Source organism: Ambystoma mexicanum, chromosome 6p (assembly GCF_040938575.1).
Source record: "Ambystoma mexicanum isolate Mex_15411 chromosome 6p, UKY_AmexF1_1, whole genome shotgun sequence".
NCBI classification, from domain to species: Eukaryota; Metazoa; Chordata; class Amphibia; order Caudata; family Ambystomatidae; genus Ambystoma; species Ambystoma mexicanum.
The window spans coordinates 1,497,924,220-1,497,944,493 of NC_090935.1; the positions used below are offsets into that span (position 1 = coordinate 1,497,924,220).

The 20,274-nt window shown below is 47.8% G+C and overlaps 1 protein-coding gene across 1 annotated transcript in view; it reads right to left on the reverse strand.

Moving 5' to 3' along the window:
- CNOT6L (CCR4-NOT transcription complex subunit 6 like) overlaps positions 1–20,274 on the reverse strand; it is a 601,922-nt gene that overhangs the window by 514,126 nt on the left and 67,522 nt on the right. The window lies entirely within an intron of this gene.

Here is a 20,274-nt window from a genome sequence, read left to right on the forward strand (position 1 = left end):
AAATAATTAAAGGAAGCGCTCAGCAACAAGATATTTTTCTTTTATTTTCCTTTTTAAAACAGAAAAATATACAGAACAATGAACTTGATAACAATGAATGCGACTTAGAACGTCCTGAAAGTCTAAAGAAACGACGTGAACTAAGTTTCCCAAGAGTCTGCAGGATGCTTAGCATAGGATCACCCACATGTGACCAAGATCTTCCAATGGCAGGCCAAGTCTCCAAATAAACAGCCTCGAGTATGATGCACTTCCTCTTTCTTTGCTGCTCACAGCAAGAGATCAGTGCATCATTCTCAATTCTGTTTAGATCTGCCATTGCTATTGTTGTCGTATTATCGTAATGTTTATACTTGACTTGCTGTAGCTCCGCTCTGTTTACAGCGCTCGTGCACGAGCCGCCGTATTATTTCTTCCCTTTCTGTCAGGAAGTGTCATCCGCGCCGCGGCTTTATCCCTCTGATGCCAGCCACTTCCTGCTGGCGTCGGAGAGTACGCCACATTACTATTTTGATGGCTTAGGCTTTTATACAGCCGTTTTTCCGCTACTACGGGGGCCCGCCTTCACGAGCCCCCACCGGCATGCTTTCTCTGTTTCCCCAACTCGCCTAAAGCGGCAGAGCCCGGGGAAACAGCAGCCGGAGCTTCGATGTGACCGCGGTTGGCTCCTGCGGCCACCAGATGGAGCGCCTGCCTTTCGGGTGCCCTTTTCAGCTTCCTGACGCTCGCAAGCGCAAATTTCGTTACGTTTTATAACACATTTTGCGATCGAGAGTGTCAGGAGCCGTCTTCTCTTCTCCACACCACTGTTTTTTCGAACAATTCTGAAAGAAGCATAAAAAAAAAAAACAGAAAGCATTGAGTAAGTGGGAGACAGACTTATACAAGTTTGAGCTTGAGGCTCACTCTATACTGTGGGATTGAGAGAAGGCAGACTGTGCCCACAATAACAAAAAAAAGAAAAAAAGAAGAGTATATATTTAATATATACATACATTTGTATGGTGCACAAAAATAAAAAAACATTTTAAAAAGGGGAGTTTAGAAAGGTGCAACTTACATCATGGTAGCACAGTACTTCGCTCCGGAGGACCAGGATTGGCCTGAATATGAGGAAGATACTCATGAGATTGACGAAGTGGCGATGGCAAACAGCCTGGAAAAGGTGCTGGGTTCCTCTGTGGAATCCAGCATCAGGAGAGCGGTGTCAGAAATGCTCCTTCCCATTCAGCAGCGACTGGACTCCATGGAGGAGCAACTGCAGGAGAGCTCCCTTCCGAGGAAAGACAGAAAAGAAAGCAGCTTTCAGATTGGGGGGGGGGTTGTATTCCGGCTCGATTGAGTAAAGACTCTATGCCCCCCCCTGAGCCAGCCAGAACCCGCCACTGCTGCCCTTTCAGACGCCTTCTCCAGGCTGAAAAAGGCCTTTTTGAATAGGAAGGAGACCCCTTTCGCTCAAGACCTCTCTCACCCGAGGAAGAAAACAGGGGCACTAGACCCTCTAGCCCAGAGGGTTACCAACAGGGCTTTGAACAAGAAACCTTTGAACAAGAAAGTTGTGACTACAACACTCCGTCTCCCACTTCTTCCAATGAAGACCACAACAATAGGGTCACGGCCCTCCACTTCAGGGATCGCGGCAGGCCCCGTCCCTAAGGAAACAGTCAACAACCTTCCTTCTTCGAAGGAGATGGTTTCACCAGAAGACTTAGGGCACCCCAGATCTTCCGACTGGGAGCCATCCCTGAGAATGACAGAGTATATTAAAAACAGGCTGCGCAAGCCTTTAGACAAAAGTCTGAGCGAGACTCAGAGCTGAATGCCCACGGCCGGGAATTCCCGATAAGATAAAGCCTTCCCCCCCCCCCCCCCCCCGACTCCGGAGTCGATTACCTTCTTGGGCAAGAACGTCAAGGACCCAAGAAAGGGCATTGACCGCGCTTGGAAATCTTGCCAAGACAGTGTTGGATGTCGTCGGTCCGCTAGCTAAAATGATGGACTTGGCAGAAGAAGCCATAGCCACCGGTACTCCCGTGGATCCAGTGATATTATCAGGTTGGACTCAAAGGGCCGCTTGTTTGTTGGGCAATGCTAGCTGCGCTATTTCTGCGGAGTGCCGCAAAGGGATCCTTCACAAGATCGATGCCAAACTGAGCTAGCAGATACCGAGTCGGGAGCAGCTGCCCAAGGTCTACTCTTTGGCGACTCCTTCGTCAAGGAGATGTCCAATTTGTGGGCACCTTTACTGCGCTCTACAAAGCGCAGTCATCGATTAAAAGAGTCTTCTCCACGAAGTTTTTTGCCAGAGCCGGTCGAGGCAGAGGTCGCTCCTCCGGCCGATATTCCATCGATCGAAGACCTCAACAATCCAGGGATCATCAAGCCTGGCAGGACCGCACAGACACCTTCTTTCCTTCGAGGGGCCGCAGAAAAGGTCGCGGCTGGAGGAGAGCCGCTCGACACCCAGCACAACTACAAACCTCAGGTCAGTCTACCTACTACAGCGCCTGCACCATTAATGCCTATAGGAGGGAGGCTAGCTCCTTTTGCGCATGCACGGGATTCCTTATCAGGGGATGCGTGGGTCAGAGACAGTTCGTGGCATGCGGCTGGAGTTTTTTGCACAACCTTTTCAAACAGGTCGTCCTATTCCGATAGCAATGTCCAAAGAGGACGAGCTAACGCTGGACAAGGAAATCCAAGCTTTAGTACTAAAACAAGCGATTCGTCCCTGCACGAGTCCAGGGGGCTTTTTCAGCCCCATATTTCTAGTGCGCAGGAAGCAGAAGGTCCGTCCAGTCATAAACCTCAAAGCCCTCAACGATTTTGTCGTTTATCGGCACTTCAAAATGGAGGGTATTCACATGCCAAGGGATCTTCTCAGACCCAACGACTGGCTTATGCGCTTGGACCTGAATGATGCGTACCTTGCGGTGCCCATACATCAAGCCTGCCCTTTGGTCTCTCTTCAGCTCCTTGGGCCTTCACACTTATACATACTTGTACGATATTATCTTCATGGCGCAGTCTCAAGCTCTGGTAGAGCAGCAGACCAAGATGGCCATAGACATCCTCCACAGTCTCGGATTTCTCATAAATTGAGAGAAATCTATCCTCTGCGCATCAATCAAATCTGGAGTTTTTAGGATCCGTCGACGACACAGAAGCAGCTCAACTCCGTCTTCCGGCGGCCAAGATACACTCCACCAAACGGGAAATCCGCAGACTCCTACAGAAGGAGAACATATCTCTGCGAGACCTAGCGAGAGTAATAGGACTTCTTTCCTCCTCCATTCAGGCTATTTTTCCCAGACCCCTGCACTATCGAGAACTGCAGAGGTTAATTACTCACAGCGGCTGACTCTCTCACCAGAAGCGAGAACGGAACTCAACTGGTGGCTCGCACACATGGAAGCCTGGAACGGCAGAGCGATATTCGGATCTGCCCCAGACATAGTGATAGAGTCAGACGCCAGCCGTTCCGGCTGGGGAGCGAGATGCGGTGCGGTAGCCAAAGGAGGGACTTGGTCGCCACAGGAACTAGGAATGCATATAAATTGCCTAGAGCTTTTGGTGGGTTCCTTCGCAGTACTCTCTTTTACCAAAGAGAGTGAACTGTTGTAGCTTACTAAAGATGGACAATATTTCGGCGGTAAGATACATCAATCATCTAGGTGGCACCAAATCTCGACTCCTAGCAGAACTGGCCAAAGATTTTTGGCACTACTGCCTATAACACCGGATTTCAGTGACCGCAGAGTACCTTCCCGGTCTTACGAATGTAGTAGCGGATTGGTACTCTCGGCATGCAGTCGATTACAGCGACTAGATGCTCGACATGGAAGTTTTCCTTCGACTACAACAGATCTGGTGTCCCATGTCCAAGAACCCGTTTGCCTCACGCCTGAACACTCAGTTACCAGAATTTTTCAACTGGAATCCGGATCCAGCAGCAGCCTCAACGGATGCTTTTCTCCAGCATTGGACCGAAGGAGTGCTTTACGCCTCCCCCCCCCCTTAACATGATTGCGAGGACCCTGGCGAAGGCCCGTCAAGAACAAGTAGAATTAGTTCTTGTAGCCCCTGTCTGGACCTCTCAGACCTGGTATCCAGTTCTTCTGGAACTTTCTTCGGATTTTCCAATCCTTCTACCGCAATTTCCGGATCTCCTGCTAGATCCCGTGGGGCGACGGCACCCTCTTCCCCTGCAAGGATCTCTTGTACTAGCAGCCTGGAGGATTTCAGGTCTAGGTGGAAAGTTACAGGTATGTCTCACTCAGCAGTCAGCCTCATCGAGGAGAGTTGGGCCCCAGCCACTCTTAAGAGATACTCTAATTCATGGAATACCTGGAGAAGCCGGTGTCAAGATAAAGGATTACATCCAGGTTCGGCACCTGTAGAGGAAATTCTGAATTTCCTGGCATCCTTGGCAGAGAAGGGTCTAGTTTACAGAACTATTAATGCATACCGTTCAGCAGGCCACGACCCCATAGAAGGAACTCCGGCAGGCGAGCATCATCTAGTATGCAGACTGCTGAAAGGCGTCAGACTCACAGTTCCCCCTCCGTCTCATTACGGTAAACTATGACATGTCAACAAAGTGTTGAATCTATTCCTATCCTGGCCTGATAATGAGGAATTATCTCTTACTGCTTTATCCGGTAAACTTACTACACTCCTATGTCTCGTCTCCTGCAGGAGGGTTTCTGATGTTAGAGCCCTCGATCTGGCAGGCAGGACCTTTTCACCTGATGGCATAGTATTTCATATACATAGAAAAGTGCAATTCAAGAGTGATTTCTTATCCTGCCTTCGGAGAGCAGCCCAAGCTCTGCTTAGTCAGATGTCTAAAGACTTACGAGAAGTTCACGGCTTCCCTCAGAGTTTCAGCCGACGGACAACTCCTGATAGCTCTGCGTAAGCCGCATAAGCCTGTTTCCACCCCGACTCTGGCACGTTGGGTGAGGTGGACATTAACCCAGGCAGGAATAGAGATCTTGCATTTCGGAGCTCACTCCGTAAGAGGAGCTATGGCTTCTAAGGCATTCCAAGTCGGAATCAGACTAAGACATCATGAGATTGGCGGACTGGGCAAGCGAATCAGTATTCAAGCAATTCTACCTATAACTGGTAGAACAGCCGGCATCTATTGTGGTAAGTAAGCTTTAAACGAGCATAATGAGAGCCTCCGCGCTCGACATAGAATAAAGATTTTCCATAATAACTTACTAGAAAGTCTTAATTCTATTAAAGACACAGAGGCGAGCATTATCCCACCCGGCGAGAATATATAGAATGTACCATGTACAGTGATTATTTGTTTATGTTATTAACCGACATAATTTTGGATGTAGAACTGTTCAGTTAACGCAATTTTTTCTCACCCACCCCTTTAAGGGACATAGGGATGTAATATACCCAAACTAACTGTGGTTCTCTCTCTCTCGGCAGTGTCTACCGACAAATCCACCTAATTCTTGGAACTCCTTTACCTGCTGTTTCGTGTGGTCTACAGTTCAGATTCTTCTGTAAATGCAGTTTGCAGCTTCGAAAGAGGAAGTGCGTCATACTCAAGGCTGTTTATGTGGGTACTTGGCCTGTCATTGGAAGATCTTGGTCACATGTCGGAGATCCTATGCTAAGCATCCTGCAGACTCCTGGGAAATGTAGTTCACGTCGTTTCTTTAGACTTTCAGGACGTTCTAAGTCGCATTCATTGTTATCAAGTTAATTGTTCTGTATATTTTTCTGTTTTAAAAAAGAAATGAAAAATATCTTGCTGCTGAGCGCGTCCTTTAATTATTTAATAAAGAAAGAGAAGCATAATGCTCGCCTGTGTGTCTTAAATAGAATGAAGACTTTCTAGTAAGTTATTATGGAAAATCTTTATTGTGTACTAATATATTTTAAATGTCATCAGAAATATGTACCAAATACAAAAAATGAGCAACAGTCCAGCATTTTTGTGCACCTCGAAAGTAAAACAGTGATGCGAAGGTCTATAAAATGTAAACGTTACCTGCATTATGGACTAAAATAGAAAATAAAAGATGATAAAAAAAAGTCTCTAAAAAAAAAAAAGTTTTCTCCCCCATGCTCTCTGCAGCTGGGTCCAGTCCGTGTTGCACAGGGCAGTGTACTGTATACTGTAGGCTTGTCCCATCATTTGCTGTGTAATGCAAAGTTCAGTTTGATTCATACATCAAAAAGATCAATGTTAAAGGAAAGTCATAGCAGGAGACTAAGTTCGTAGTATGGTGCAGCGTAGGTAGGGTAATTTTCAACTTCAGGACTATTCAATCTTACGCAGATACTTTTATTTCTAGGGGAACCAGGAAATGTACAATTCATGCTTCACTTAAACAGAAACATGTATGTGCTTGGCACGAATTATTTCCAGGACCAGCAGGAGGACCAGGTGGTGTGCAGCCGAGTGGACAGGGGACCTGGCTCGAGGGCTTTGGTGGGTCAGATGGGTCATGGTGATGCACTCCAATAGCGACTCCAAGGATAAGATGAACGCTGGGCTAGAGGCGCAGTGGGCTGGCATGAAATGCAGTAGCATTCACAAGAGATTCGGTTTGCCCAAAGTGACAGGTAGCATACTCTAGCAATCATAAAAAGGAACAAACAAGAGGGAAAAATACTGCTAACAGGGGGTCTTCCCATGTTGGTCAAATTTTGTACAGACCATATTAGGGACCCTCAGTACTACTGACTGAGTGAATAAAATAAAAAACACAAAAGTTTGTCCGAAAAGAAACACACATAAAGGGGCTATTATAGTTCTATTTGAAAATATAATTATCAAAAAAACAATACATGACTGAGAAAAGATTGGTTGACACCCCTAGAGGTGTAATTGCTTCTAAGCAAGGTTAATTTCCACAAATAGCAATAAAAGATGTGTTGGCACACATAAAAAGGTGAAATTACTAATTAATTATATCACAATTGAATCTAGTGTACCAAAGTAGTGATCGAAAATTACTATAAACAAGTACACATAATACAAACATCAGTCTCTAATTGGACATGGTTGTGAAAACACTGCAATTCAAGTTTTCAAAACAATCAATCACAAATCACCCTAGTTTTACTCAAAAGGTGTTCACCAGGAAGAAAGGTTCACTGTTGCATAAATCACAGAGATTGTACATAGAATCTGGAGTGCAATTTAGGTTTACATATACTCATTGAGATAGAAATCCTGTAAGGTTATGCCACCATGTAGTCTAACTAGCAATGAACCTACCAAGCAGTTCGCATAAACATTCTTTGTTGTATGCTCGGTAGTAATCAGTGGTATTTATTGGTTATTTACACCAAAAAACACTCTTTGCCAATGCTGCAGGGGGTAAAGCCGGAAAAGTCCAGTAGGTGAATGTTGACGGTGTCTTCCAGAGTCCAAACTTGTCAACCTTGGGGTTATTTCATGACTGTCCCCTTGCACAGTATGCATTTCGGCGGCAGATCTCTCACACAGATCAAGTTGAACAAATGTCACTTGTAAGTGTCCGTAATATCCGCCTTCTTCAGGGCGAAATTAATGACCCCTATAAAAGAAAAAGAAGGGATCCCCTTTAGATCTGTGCATTTCCTTCACAGATGCTAGAATGCATTAAGTAATACTATTAAAAAAAAAGTGGATTAAATCATGAACTGTAAGTTTCAACGGGCAAAGGGAAGTTTGGGCGAAACGTACTGCCCAAACCTCGACGTGGTGAGGAAAAAAATATTTGAATTAACTCACCAAGGACATCCTATCAGTGTTCTTCATAAAACAACGCCCCCCCCCCCCCGGGTAAGCTGCTCTCATCTTGGGCTGCCTTTGTGGTATTTGTTCTTATGGGGAGCACAGAGCTAGTAGAGCCAATCACACCAGTCCATCGAGTCAGAAATGCTGGAAGTTGGTTAATCCAATTTCCCTAGAGAGGAGAAGGGAAATGGGTGCGATCAGTTAATTGTCATGTTGTCCCGTGTTGGTGTATTTGCTGCACCTAGGTGAAGTGTACTGTCTTGTATCGTGCTGACATGGGAATTTACGTGTAAATGCACTTGCATCATGTCCCATGGAATACTCCAATCTGCATCAATGGGTAAGTAGTCCCTTGCGTCTTTTGTTGTGGGCGTAGGAATAATATATTGCAGGATCCTTCGTTCATCTGTCCGCGTGCTGCGTGCAAACAGCAGAAGACAAAGGGTGTTTTAGTGTAATACGTAACTGTTGTATTATAGAGTCAATGTATAGTCTCGATCGACCTATCCTAGCGTGAGATGAAAGGGGTTCCAATATTGGAGCAACTGCACAGGAATTATTTACCTTGGTTCAGCAGCCGGTGTTCGAAAAAAATCAGAACTAGTATGTTGCTGCCGGATCATGCGTCGCCCGCATTGAAGCCCAAGATCGCCTCATGGGGTATTAATCTGTTTTGGGTCTGCGGTCCGTACTTATGAAAGCGCTGGTCCCCTAGAGACGCAGCCGCCACGGAGTTGGGTTACGAAATGAATTTGCAGCAGGGCGTCTGCCGTGTCCCTACACCGTACTGGGTGTGTATTTGGCGTCCAATCAGCAACGCGGGTGCGTACAGTCTGATAGGCTGTGCCATTTGAAAATGCGGAAGATGTTATCCGCATAACGGAGGACCAATCTGAGGTCGACTGGGTCCACTCATTCTGGGTGTGTGACATCCAATCAGGAACGCACGTGTGTGAAACCGGATTGGATTTCACATCCGAAATGCGGAAGCCTGGACCTGCAGAACGTGAAGCCAGTTAATGAGCGGCTGGGACCGTGCTGCAGAGTTGGTGTGCGTGCAATGGCCAATCAGGCGAGTTAGCACGTTGTGCTTCCAATATGCGAGGCGCCTGTATATGGAAGCTCGGAAGAGCACAAGGTGTTAAAGGTAATAGCATGTATGCTATGTAAGGGACGTGTTCGCCAACCAAAACGCCCAGCGTGGATTCCTCTGGGCGAAAAGAAGGAGGTGAGATAAATTTGTAAAAGGGAGTAGACTGCAAGTCTCCGCTCATATCCACTGCTGTCGCCGTGGGAGACACAGCAGACCGTGTGTCTCAGCGTGAGTAAGAGTACAACCTACGAGTCCCCAGGGTGGCTTTTGGCAGCTGATGCTGTTCTATCAGGGTTGTCAGAGGGGCTGTGTGACACTTCCTAGCCACCGCACTCCTAGTGGTTGATACAGGGGGTGTTCCTTAGAGTACCCCGGGGTAACCGCAAGGTCAGTCATAGCAGCAGGTGTGTGGTACTGGGTGGAGTTGGTATGGGGGATCGTGCAGCAGGGTTCTGGTTGTGTGGCCACACTTAGTGGTACGGAAGAAATTGTTCATTCAATCCATACGTCACAGAGTCCATCCTATATATCCATCTGCATTCTAGGTCTAGTAGACGTCCTTGGACGTTTGTGTCAGTGCGGACCCGTTCGAGGACCCACCATTTTAAATCATTAGGGCTAGGCCGATTCTCGACAAAGTTGCACGAACAGTGAGGTGAGATTTTTACACCGGTTCCTTGAGCGGTGTTCCGAAATCTGTACGCCTACGTGGCGCATTGTTTTGCCCACATACCTTAGTCGGCAGGGACATTCGACACAATACACAACTTTGTTTGTTTTGCAATTGGACAAATCTTTAAGGGTCCATATTCTCTCTCCCACTTGGAAATGTTGTATTTTGCTTGTAAACTGACAAACCAAGCAGGACCCACAGGGGTAGTGCCCTAGTGGCCGGAAGTTCCAAAGAGTCCCCTTAGTAGTTTTCTGGTGTAAATGGAGTGGACCAGATGTTGCTTTAGGTTGCGAGACTTAAGGCAAACCTTGGTTTCTGTTAGGTTTGCAAAGTCTGACTATTAGCCAGTATTTGTAAATTATCTTTTTGACATTGAAGAAATGGTGGCCATGTGTGACCACACAAGTAATTTCATCTTCACCATTAGGTGTAGATATTTGGGGGGTTAAAATTGAGTCTTGACATGTAAAACGGGCTCGTTTCCTGTATCGGGAAACCAATTTGTTGGGGTATCCCCTCTGGTGCAGTCTGCTACTCAGAAGTGTAGCATTGTGATAGAAATCATCAAGTGAGATGCAATTTCTGCGAATCCTCAAAAATGGTCCGTATGGCAGGTTCTCATGTGTTGCGGATGCTCGCTAGCAAAATGCAGTAAGGTGTTTCGGTCCGTCGGTTTTCGGAAAGTATTGCACACCAGTTTCCCTTCATCGTGGCCAATCACAAGGTCTAGAATTGGATTGTAGAGTTACTGTGTTCCATAGTAAACTGATTTTCATTGCTACATGTATTCAGCCAAGCAAGAAAGGTCTTTAATGCTTCTTCTGAACCTTCCCATAGGCAAATGACATTGGAGGTCATTACGACCCAGGCGGTAATTACACCAACTTTACACCATGGTGGATGGCGGATTTACTGCCCCATTCCAAGGTGAGTGGGGCGGTAAATCCCCATTTCCCATTTACCCTTCCCCATTCCCACCCCATAGGGCATAATGGGAGTGGGGAAGGCGCTAATTACGCACCGTAAATTACGGTGCCGTAATTAGCACCAAGACGGTTTATCGCCATGGATTTTAACGCCTGCTAAAAGCAGCCATTAAAATTGGAATCAGGCGTTAAGGGTTAACGACGGCGTTAACCCTTAACGCCTGGGTCGTAATGACCTCCATTGTCTATATAGCAGTGCCATTTTGACGGTATTTCACCAGGGGTTGATTTGATTAAAGATATATTTGTTCTCAAAGGTGGCCATGAATAGAATGTCCATGCTGGGAGCAAACATTGCACCCATGGCTGTTCCCTTTGTTTGAAGCTTGTTGTTGAACACGAAAAAGTTTTTGCATAGAGCCAGGGTCATTATTTCAATAATGAATGTTGGGGGGGACCTGTGTCTGCATGTTAGCTGTAAAGAGATGTTCATGTACACAGTCCATGGCTGTCTGTTGTGGAATGCTAGTATATAGGGACTTGATATCAAGTGTCACCAAGATCTGCTTTTGTGGGTCAAAGTCCAGGTTCTCAAAAATCTGTATACTGTGCATCGCATCCCGAATATATGATTCCGTCGATACACTGATCGGTTTCAGGAAAAAAAAAATCCACAGAGGCTCCAATATCGATCCACAGCCAGAGACAATTGGCCTGCCGGGGGGATTTATGGAGTCCGTGTGCCTTCGGTAAGGCGTATAGGCAGGGGAGATCTCCCTTCAGATGTGGTTAATAAGTCAGATTCAGGGGACCACCAGGGGGTACCGAGATGACCTGAAGCATCCCACTCAAGCTCCTCCTCGAGCCATGTAATGAGGTTCCGAGCCCCCCTCACTCCCCCCCCCGGAAAAGAGCTTTCAACCCCTCCATGAACGTCCTGGCCCCTGGTGGGCTTGCCAGTCCAGAGCCGGTTCTAGCCCCGATACATCCATGTTTTCGGGCTGGGAAAGTTGGAGGCGGAGCTCCAGTACCATGGGACGGGTGTCGGGCCCAGCCAGGGCAGCCTGTCGCCACTGGTCGTGTGTGTGGCCTGTGAGGCGTCTGTGGCACTGAGTGTGGGGCTTCCCCCCTGCCCCTCCCGACCCTCCGGCGACCGTCTGGAGGGAGTCGGAGCAAGCCGTGAGAAGAGCGGGAGAATCAACCCTCCCTGAAGGTCTGTGGCACAGCGCTCCATCTGGCAGGTTAGCAGCCGCGGGTAAGAGTAGTGGCATCCGGGGCCTAAAGCAGGGGAGGCCCGCCTCAATTATTTATTCCTCCGGTCCCCATTCGCTGGAGCACGGGGCGGCTCTGCAGCAACCTTCGAGTGGCCCGGTTGCTCTGGGCCGGCAGTTCCCCTGCTGTGACGCATCACAGTGGGCAGTGCGGCCCTTCAGGCGTGGGGGAACCTGGCGTGGGATGCAGCGGTTAAAGACCAGCAGGACGTAAGGTGCAAGAAAGTTGAGCCCCGGGGCAGAGGGGTGGATGAGCAGCGCCTCCTGACAAAGACTGTTGGTATCGGTGGGCCTGGCCGGAGCAGAGGGTATCGGGGGCCGTCCCTTTTAAGGAATTGCTGGGAATAGACGCAGTGGCTGCCAGAGCTCCTTCCAATGCACAGGGGGGGGGGGGGGGGGGGGGGGAGGATGGACTGCCTCCCCCCCAATTTGCTCTTCTGCTTGGGGCGCCTTGGCTGGCAACCACCCCTCCATTGTGCCTTGCTATGTTGAAGGCCCCCAGTGGTTCGAGGAGACTGGTTGACTGCCCGGCGCCCACTCGGTTTGATTGCTCCTCGGCCCCTCTCGGTCTCCATCTCTACGGGCCTGGGCTGAGTGGCGGGGTGCTGGGGGTCCTTATGAGTTGGGCAGAGTGCCTCCAGAAGTACCACCGGTCGTCCCCCTGCTCGCCCCCCGCAGCATCGCCATGGCAGCGCCCTCGCACCTGGACTCTGTGGAAGCTAGCTCCGTCACCAAGGGTATGGCTGCCCTATTAGAGGAAATCAGGGGCTTACATAGGAATGAGGCTGTATAAGCTGGACAAAAAAGTCGACACCATTGACAACCGGGTTCAGGCCTTGGAAGCCACCTCTGCCTCAGTGGATGTTCTTGAATCTCAGTTTGACATGCACCTTGCAGAACTGGAAAGCGGAACTGGAAAGGAGGGAAGAGAAATGCGCTTTGCAAATAGAGGACTTGGAAAATAGGGAGCGTCGGTGCAACTGATGCTTCCTGGGCTTTCCGGAACGGGAAGGCGAAACGCAATTGGACATTGTGAGGGCGGTCAACGCTGTGGTTAGTTCTCTCTTCGAGGAGGCCAACACCAACAAGCCTACCATTGACAGGGCACAGAGCAGGCGCAGCCAACAGAGGTCCCAGATCAGTCTTGGTTCGCGTCCACTACTTCTCGGAAAAGAAAGTCCTGGAGCTGGCACGGAGGGACTCAGTTGAATGGAAAGGCACGCAAATTTCAATTGACCAAGATCTGTCACCATTTACACTGGCAAGGCGTCGGCTATGCTCCCCCCTGACAAAAATGCTCCAAGCTAAATGAGTTTGGTACAGGTGGGGCTATCCCTTTTCCTTGTCTTTTGAATTCAAGGGCTTCAAATACGCTTTGGACACGGAGAAGGACATCCGAAGGGTTTCCCCAAAAGCATATATATATATATATAGAGAGAGAGATAGAGAGAGACACACACACACCCTACTGGCCCTCAAAGCTCCAAGTCTGTCAGTGAAAGACGCAAAGTCCGAGGGTACAGGAAATTTAGGAAGATCGCGCAAGCGTCACCGAACTCGTGCAGCTATTCAACCTTGGGGGGAGGGGAGTTAATCACAAATGTTTCCGGGTAAGTGGGGGGAATTGCAGCAGCTCAAATCGAAGCTAGTGGCCCTCCTTGTGGGTAAAGTCAAACAAAGGAAATTGGCCTTTCTAAAGCAGAAATATATGTAGAGAAGGGAGAAAGAGGACAAGATACTTGCCTGGAAGTTAAGGGAACGACAACTCAGTAGAATAGTGAAGTCCCTGCACACTCCCGGAGGGGAAATCATTCTCAGAGACGACACCATAACGGACCAATTCAGACAATACTATGAACGCTTATACTCTTCCGAATATTCTGGGGATAGCTCCGTAGTGGATCAGTTTTTAGATTCCTTGCCGGTTCCCCGTCTCCACCCTGACAAAGCAGACCCCTTGGAGATAACACCCCACAGGAAGTTGTGGAAACACTCCTCTCTAAAGAGTGGTACCACCCAAGGGGACGATGGTTTCACAGTGCGGTTTTATAAAACCTTCCGCATCACACTGGCCCCGTTCATGGCCAAATTGTACAATGCTGCCCTGGACACAGGGGGGTCCTCCCGCAGTCTGCCCTCATTGTGGTTCTCCCTAAAGAAGGGAAAGACCCGATCCTATGTTCGTCATTCCACCGAATTTCCCTCCTCAACACAGACGTTAAAATCCTTGCAAAACTTCTGCCCAATAGGCTGGCGAAACTCCTTCCATCCCTGGTGACCAAGTTGATTTCATCCCCAGTAGGCAGGGTTCAGACAACATGCGGAAGACGCTGGACTTAATGCATGAAGCTAGGAGGCAAAACAGGGAGAGCCATCTCCTTTCGCTGGACTCAGAAAAGGCCTTCGACCGCGTCGAGTGGTCTTACATGGTGAAGGTTCTCCACAAAATGGGTTTTGGCGAGAGGTTCTGCGGGTGGGTCTCAGCTTTGTACAATGGTCCCATGGCTAGGGTTTCGGTTAATCGATGTACGTCTACTCCGTTTCTACTTTCCAGAGGCACCCGCTAGGGGTGTCCCCTGTCCCCCCCTTCTCTCTATGCACTGGCGATAGAGCCTCTCGCTATCGCGATTAGGGCAGACAGCGGGATTAGGGGAATTCAATGTGGTGGGTACAAATTTAAATTGTCCCTTTTCACGGATGACATATTAGCTTATCTTGCTGCCCTCCAGGAATCGCGCCCCCGGTTGCTAGACCTCATTGGCTACTTTGGCTCATTTTCAAGGCTCAAAATCAATGTGACCAAGTCCTGTATAATGGCGATGGGGGTCGGCGATAAGTGAAATCAAGGGTAAAACTGAGGTGTAGGGCATTAAAGTTGAACGGGAAGCTATCCCCTACTTAGGCACCTCCATCCCTACAGATCTCAGCCGTGTTTTTGAACTCAACTTCCGCACGCTTCTGGCCAAAATCAGCAGCGATTTGGTACTTGGGGCCCCTCTTACCCTCTCATGGTTTGGGCACATGACCACAATCAAAATGAATGTCCTTCCCCGGCTCCTCTACCCTTTTGCGACCCTTCCCACACCCATCCCGGAATTCTTTGAAAGGCTACAATCCCGGCTCCTCTGCTTCATCTGGAGTGGCAAGAGCGAGATTTCAGTTCTCCACCTTGACCCTGCCAAGATCCCAGGGAGGTTTTGGGCTTCCTGACTTTAGGTTGTACTACAAGGCCACACAATTGCGAGTAATGTTGGAACACATGCGGGATCAGTGGCACTTACTGGACTTCCCTGGAAGACAGCCAGTCCCATCCCAAAAAAATTTGAGATCTCCTATGGGCCCCTCCCAAACTCCTTCCGGCTGGCCTTCAGTCTCACCCAACCCTGCCGGTCTTGTGGGAGTCTTGGAGGCCCTATAAGGAAAACAAATATCTCTCCTCTTGGCCTTCCCCTCTGTCGTCTTTATGGGGTCCTCCTTTCGACCTCGGCACGAGAGGCTTCCGAGACTCTCAAACGTGGCCGGATGAAGGGTCGGAGAGGGCAGCGCAAACTTTTCAGTGAGGGTGTTATCGACTACGATCAACTCTGAAGCAATGGGTGACAAGCCTCCCACAGTTTTTGAATATCTCCGCTTGAAAGGGATACTCACCAACCCCAAGAGACGGGCTGACCTGACTCGTCCCCTTTCCCCTTTTGAGACAGTCCTGGTGGATTCTAGTTCCAGGAAGGGTTCCCCCTCTAGAATATATAACGTTCTCAATACAGCAAATCTGGAGAGCCGGCAGGCATTTAAAAGAACATGGGAGGCAAGGCTGGGAATACCAGTGGAGGAGCCAATATGGAGGGTGGTCATTAAATCCATTTTTTCAGGGTCATTGTACATCTGCGCTATGGAGGGAATGCCCGGTTATCAGTGTGTACTGGTCTGAACTGATTAGCTTGATCAAAGAAATTGTTGGTTTGGATCTGTCTCTAAACCCCCTGAGGTTCTTCTGCACACGCCTATGCCCGAGTACGACCTTTCGGCTTTCCCTAAGGTGGTGGTGGCAAGGTTGAGGGCGGGGAGGCTTGCCCTAGCTCAAAAGTGGAAGAGCGCACCCGTAATTATACGTGGGTTTTTAAATTAGTGACAGTAAGTATATTGAATTGAGAAATTAAGAAAAGGAATCAAAATGTCCATTGCAATTTATCTCCATGACTAAAATTGAAAGAAACAACTAGGTTTTTCCAGACGCCCAATAGTGTCTCGCTATGAACACGCCTACATGTCAGATTACATTTTTCTAGATCAACCAAAGGAAAAAAAGAAGTAACCGACGATTGAAAGTACTATGCACTTGATGTATTCCTTTAAAACCATTTCATAAACTGCAACTAGCCCTTCTATGAAACCTTTAAGCGAGGACGGTAATGCAGTTTCTGCACACCCCACTAAGGTGTAGCAGCGCACCGCCCTCTAAAGGGAAGCCAGCTAAGCCCATCTTAAAATGGTAGAGTGGCAGAGCAGTGAGGCTTATCGATATGAAGTGGAAGAAGCCCGATAGTAAGGCACAATTAGTACACACGCCAATCCATAAAAACATACCACGCTAGTATACCGCAAAATACACATTAACTACATACAAATATATCAACTCCCATTAGTTAAATACTTTAGTAAACAAAACAGTAACAATTCCTAGACTATTAAAAACAGTAAATGCCATAGAGACACATTTCACTCCTGTATTGCAGCTCCACAATCTGGAGAAAGGCACATTACCTATAAAGACAAGGGATGGGGAAGAAAAGGGAACCGGGCATAAACGCAGTTCCAATAATCAACAGTGGATCCCAATGACAACACTAAGAAAGTCACAGTATTTCTAGACCTCTGACATGGTGTTCAGAAAATACAAATTCACATATCACAAATGATGGGCCTGGCGGTTGTATAACATTTTTAAAACCCAGCTAGAGGCCACTAGAAGAGACAGTCGGAGCATTAAGGTATTACACAGGGAAAATAGATACAATGATACCAGAATGAGTTACAGTGTAACAAGACATTCAATTTAGCACAAGTGGAATCCATATCTTTCAAAATAGTGTCTGACGCTCTGGGCTCATGACCCTGACCCGCCTCCCCGACGCCAATGGAATCTATATGATCCCATTCTTAACGAGATGTCATTAAGAGCCTCTGTAGTCAAAGTGATCAAATAAAATGTCGAAGAAAATCTGAACGAGGATGCCTCCCCAGCCAACACATGGGACGCCATGAAATCCGAGGTGCGGGGAGAACTAATCACACATGGGGTGCATTCCACAAACACAAGCGAATTACCTGACTGGACCTCGAAGAAGAAGTAAAAAGAACGAAGCTGACCACAAACGTAAAGGCTGGTCCCCTAAGTCCCAATGAGCCTTGCAAGCAGCCCGGAAGAAACTGGAGGCCCACTATGCAGAGGACACTGTTGGCCAAATCCAAGCACAGATACTATGCCAAAAATAAGGCAAACTAACTGTTAGTGGAGAAGCTAGCCAAGGCAAAAAGAAGAAACACTATATATTGGGACTTCGCGACCCCCAGGGCAGGATCCAGTATGAGGAACAAGATAAATTACGACTGGCAGCAGCCCACCTCTCTGAGGTAATGTCTGCATCATTGCGGAACCAGCAAGAATGACAGGAGTACCTACGGAGTGCTGCACTTCCTTGCCTCAATGACTGTTAAGGAGAGCCTTGATGCCCGGATTTCAGGTGAGGAGATTGACGCAGCCATCAAGTCCCTGAGACCCAGAGTCCCTTGCCTGGATGGGTACACAAGATTTTATAAAATGTTTTGCCCACGCCGATAGCCCCGCCGACAGCCCTCTTTAACTCCTTTGGCGAATCGGGATCCATTACCCCCATCAATGCAGGAGTCCATCACGGTCATAGCTTATAGAGCGTAGAGATTTTCTTTAGCAACGGAAGATCCATTAGGGTAAGTTCAAAAGGGCTGAGGGTGCGTAGCGCTGCTTGACGGGTTAGTGGATGGGTGCACCAGTGTCTCAGTTGCAAGTAGGAAAACCTGTACGAGTCAGATAGATGAAAGGCTGTTTTGCATTGTTCGAAGGAGTGAGGCTGGTCCCCCTCGAAGAGTTGGCCCAGGGATTCAAGCCCCCCCCCCCCCCCATGAGCCAGTTCTTACAGCCTTTCATCTATTAGAATCAGACAGGTTTTCCTACTTCAAACTGAGACACTGGTGCACCCATCCACTAACCCAGTGAAGCAGCACTACGCACCCTCAGCCCTTTTGAGCTTACCCTAATGGATCTTCCGTTGCAAAAGAAAATCTCCATGCTCTACAAGCTATTGCAGGAAGACTTACTATTTGCAAGGGCCCCCTATGGAGGCGGATTTAGTGCACCCTATGGAGGACCAAACGTGGGTGGACATTTGGTCAAGGACGTACTCTTCATCCTTTTGCATTACTAATCAGGAGTGTGCCCATAAATTGCTCTTACGTTGGTACCTTCTCCCTCCCCCCCCCCCCACTTCAACTGCACCACTCCAACCGGGCCCTGGACCACCGATGCTGGTACCTTTTTGGTCAGCCGGGGTCATATGGTCATATCCATATGTGGTGGTTATGCCCAACTGTAAAAGACTTTTGGATGCAAAATATATTGCTACGATAAGACATTACCAAGGTGGCGATTCCCATGGAACCAGAATCTATTTTACAAGGGGCCCCAATATCCGGGATCTACCCAAGGTCCGGAAAAATGGCTGAACTGATAACGCAATTGCTCCTGGCCGGGGGAAATAAATCAGTTGCTCGCACCTAGAAGACAGCCTAAGGCTCCTCAATGATCTTTTGGTGGGTCAAAGTTTGGGACATATTGATTGCAGAAAAGTCATAGCAGCCAAGGCAGGCCTTTTGCATTGTTTCACAAACATATGGGTGCCGTTCCTAGAGTATGACCAAAACTTTCCAGCGTTAACCCACAAACCCCAGTTGGCCAAAGGGGTCCTCTGCTAACTGGATGACGAGCGGCCATAGGCTACGCCTGCCCGGCCAAACCGGGAGGTAGACTGACTTGTTGGGGGTGGGTGGGGGGGGGGGGGGGGGGGGGGAAGGATTGGGAAAGAACTATGGGGCCCTGAAAGTTGCTTTCTTAAACGATATCCTTTCATAATGGGGTTCACGTAATGTCTGATTTGATGCATCGCCTTCATTTGTGTGCTGGTTTAAAATAAACATGTTGAAAAAAATAATAATAAAAAAAAACATTAAAAATGGTATTCAGCCTTTTTACCAAAACATATTTGGTGTGGTATTTTTATCAATTTGTTTTTATTTTTTTGTGAAAAATAAAAAAGGGGGTGTTTGGGTGAGGGAATATAGAATTAGTAGATGGTGGGGTGCAAGGGTTGTGGAGGATATCTCTTTCCACCTTTTTGTAGCAAATACATTGTAATATTATGGCGTTTGGGATAAATTCCATATATTGGAGATAAAAACAAATCCATTGTAACAAAAAATAAGCTAACATTCCAGCCCTGGATCGAATAACTTCCTGGACCCAAGTAGGATGCAGGAAAAGGCAAGCAAGCCCAAAGTTACCCTGCAGAGTTGCCGTTGATTGGTGATTAAATGGGATTACCATGATCTAAACTAATCCGAAATGACTGAGGGAGAAATAACCGAAAGTTATTTAACTTTCTCCTACCGTCGTCATTTCAGACAACCCGCTCCCCACAAACCCCTTACTTAACTTCTGGCGGCACAGTGTGCCACCGCCTCACCATCCCTCTGCAACGCCGGTTTATGGACACCCCTGCACACCCTTGATCAACATTTTTGACATTCTACAACCCCCCCCCAAAATGCTCTATTCAGCATTTTCTCCAGACCTCCCTCCAGCCCCCCCCCCCGCAAAAAATTTTACAGATACTGATTAAGTGTTCCCCAAAGAAATCAACCAGAACAAACTGACAATAGGGATTGTGCACCTATGGGAAAAATGCAGGTAGGTCCCATTTCTACTCCACAGGAGTACATTTGGCAACAAAAAAACTAAGGACGACAAGTGCCAATGAAGAGCTCCAGGGGCAGGTTCGAGAACCAAGAGCCCCAAAGTAAACTAATGGGAAAATGCAGTGGAGACCTGCCTGCAAATATTGGCCTGCGAATGGTGTATAGTACAGAGACAGCTGAGGGCACATATGGTGAATATACCACCATTACAAGACCCAGAGATATGTACTTACGGTGTTGGTTGCTGAAAAGTCTGTTCAAGGCATTTTCCTGATGCGTTTTCCAGGATGAAATCTTCAAGTAACATTAACATCGGACCAACCACAACCCAAACGACAGAAGAAATATTTTTTTTTTTTAAAAACTAATAATCCAAACCAGGCAAATAAAGTTGCATGGTGAAAACGATGCAAGTACCCCTGCTTCATCCATAAAATGTTGTAGGAGTGAATGTAGGAACAGGGTCTACCCTAATTATAATTGTCCCCGTCCCCCCGCCACTGACAGGCCTGAGCTAGTCAGCCAGGTAACGCATTACATCGAAG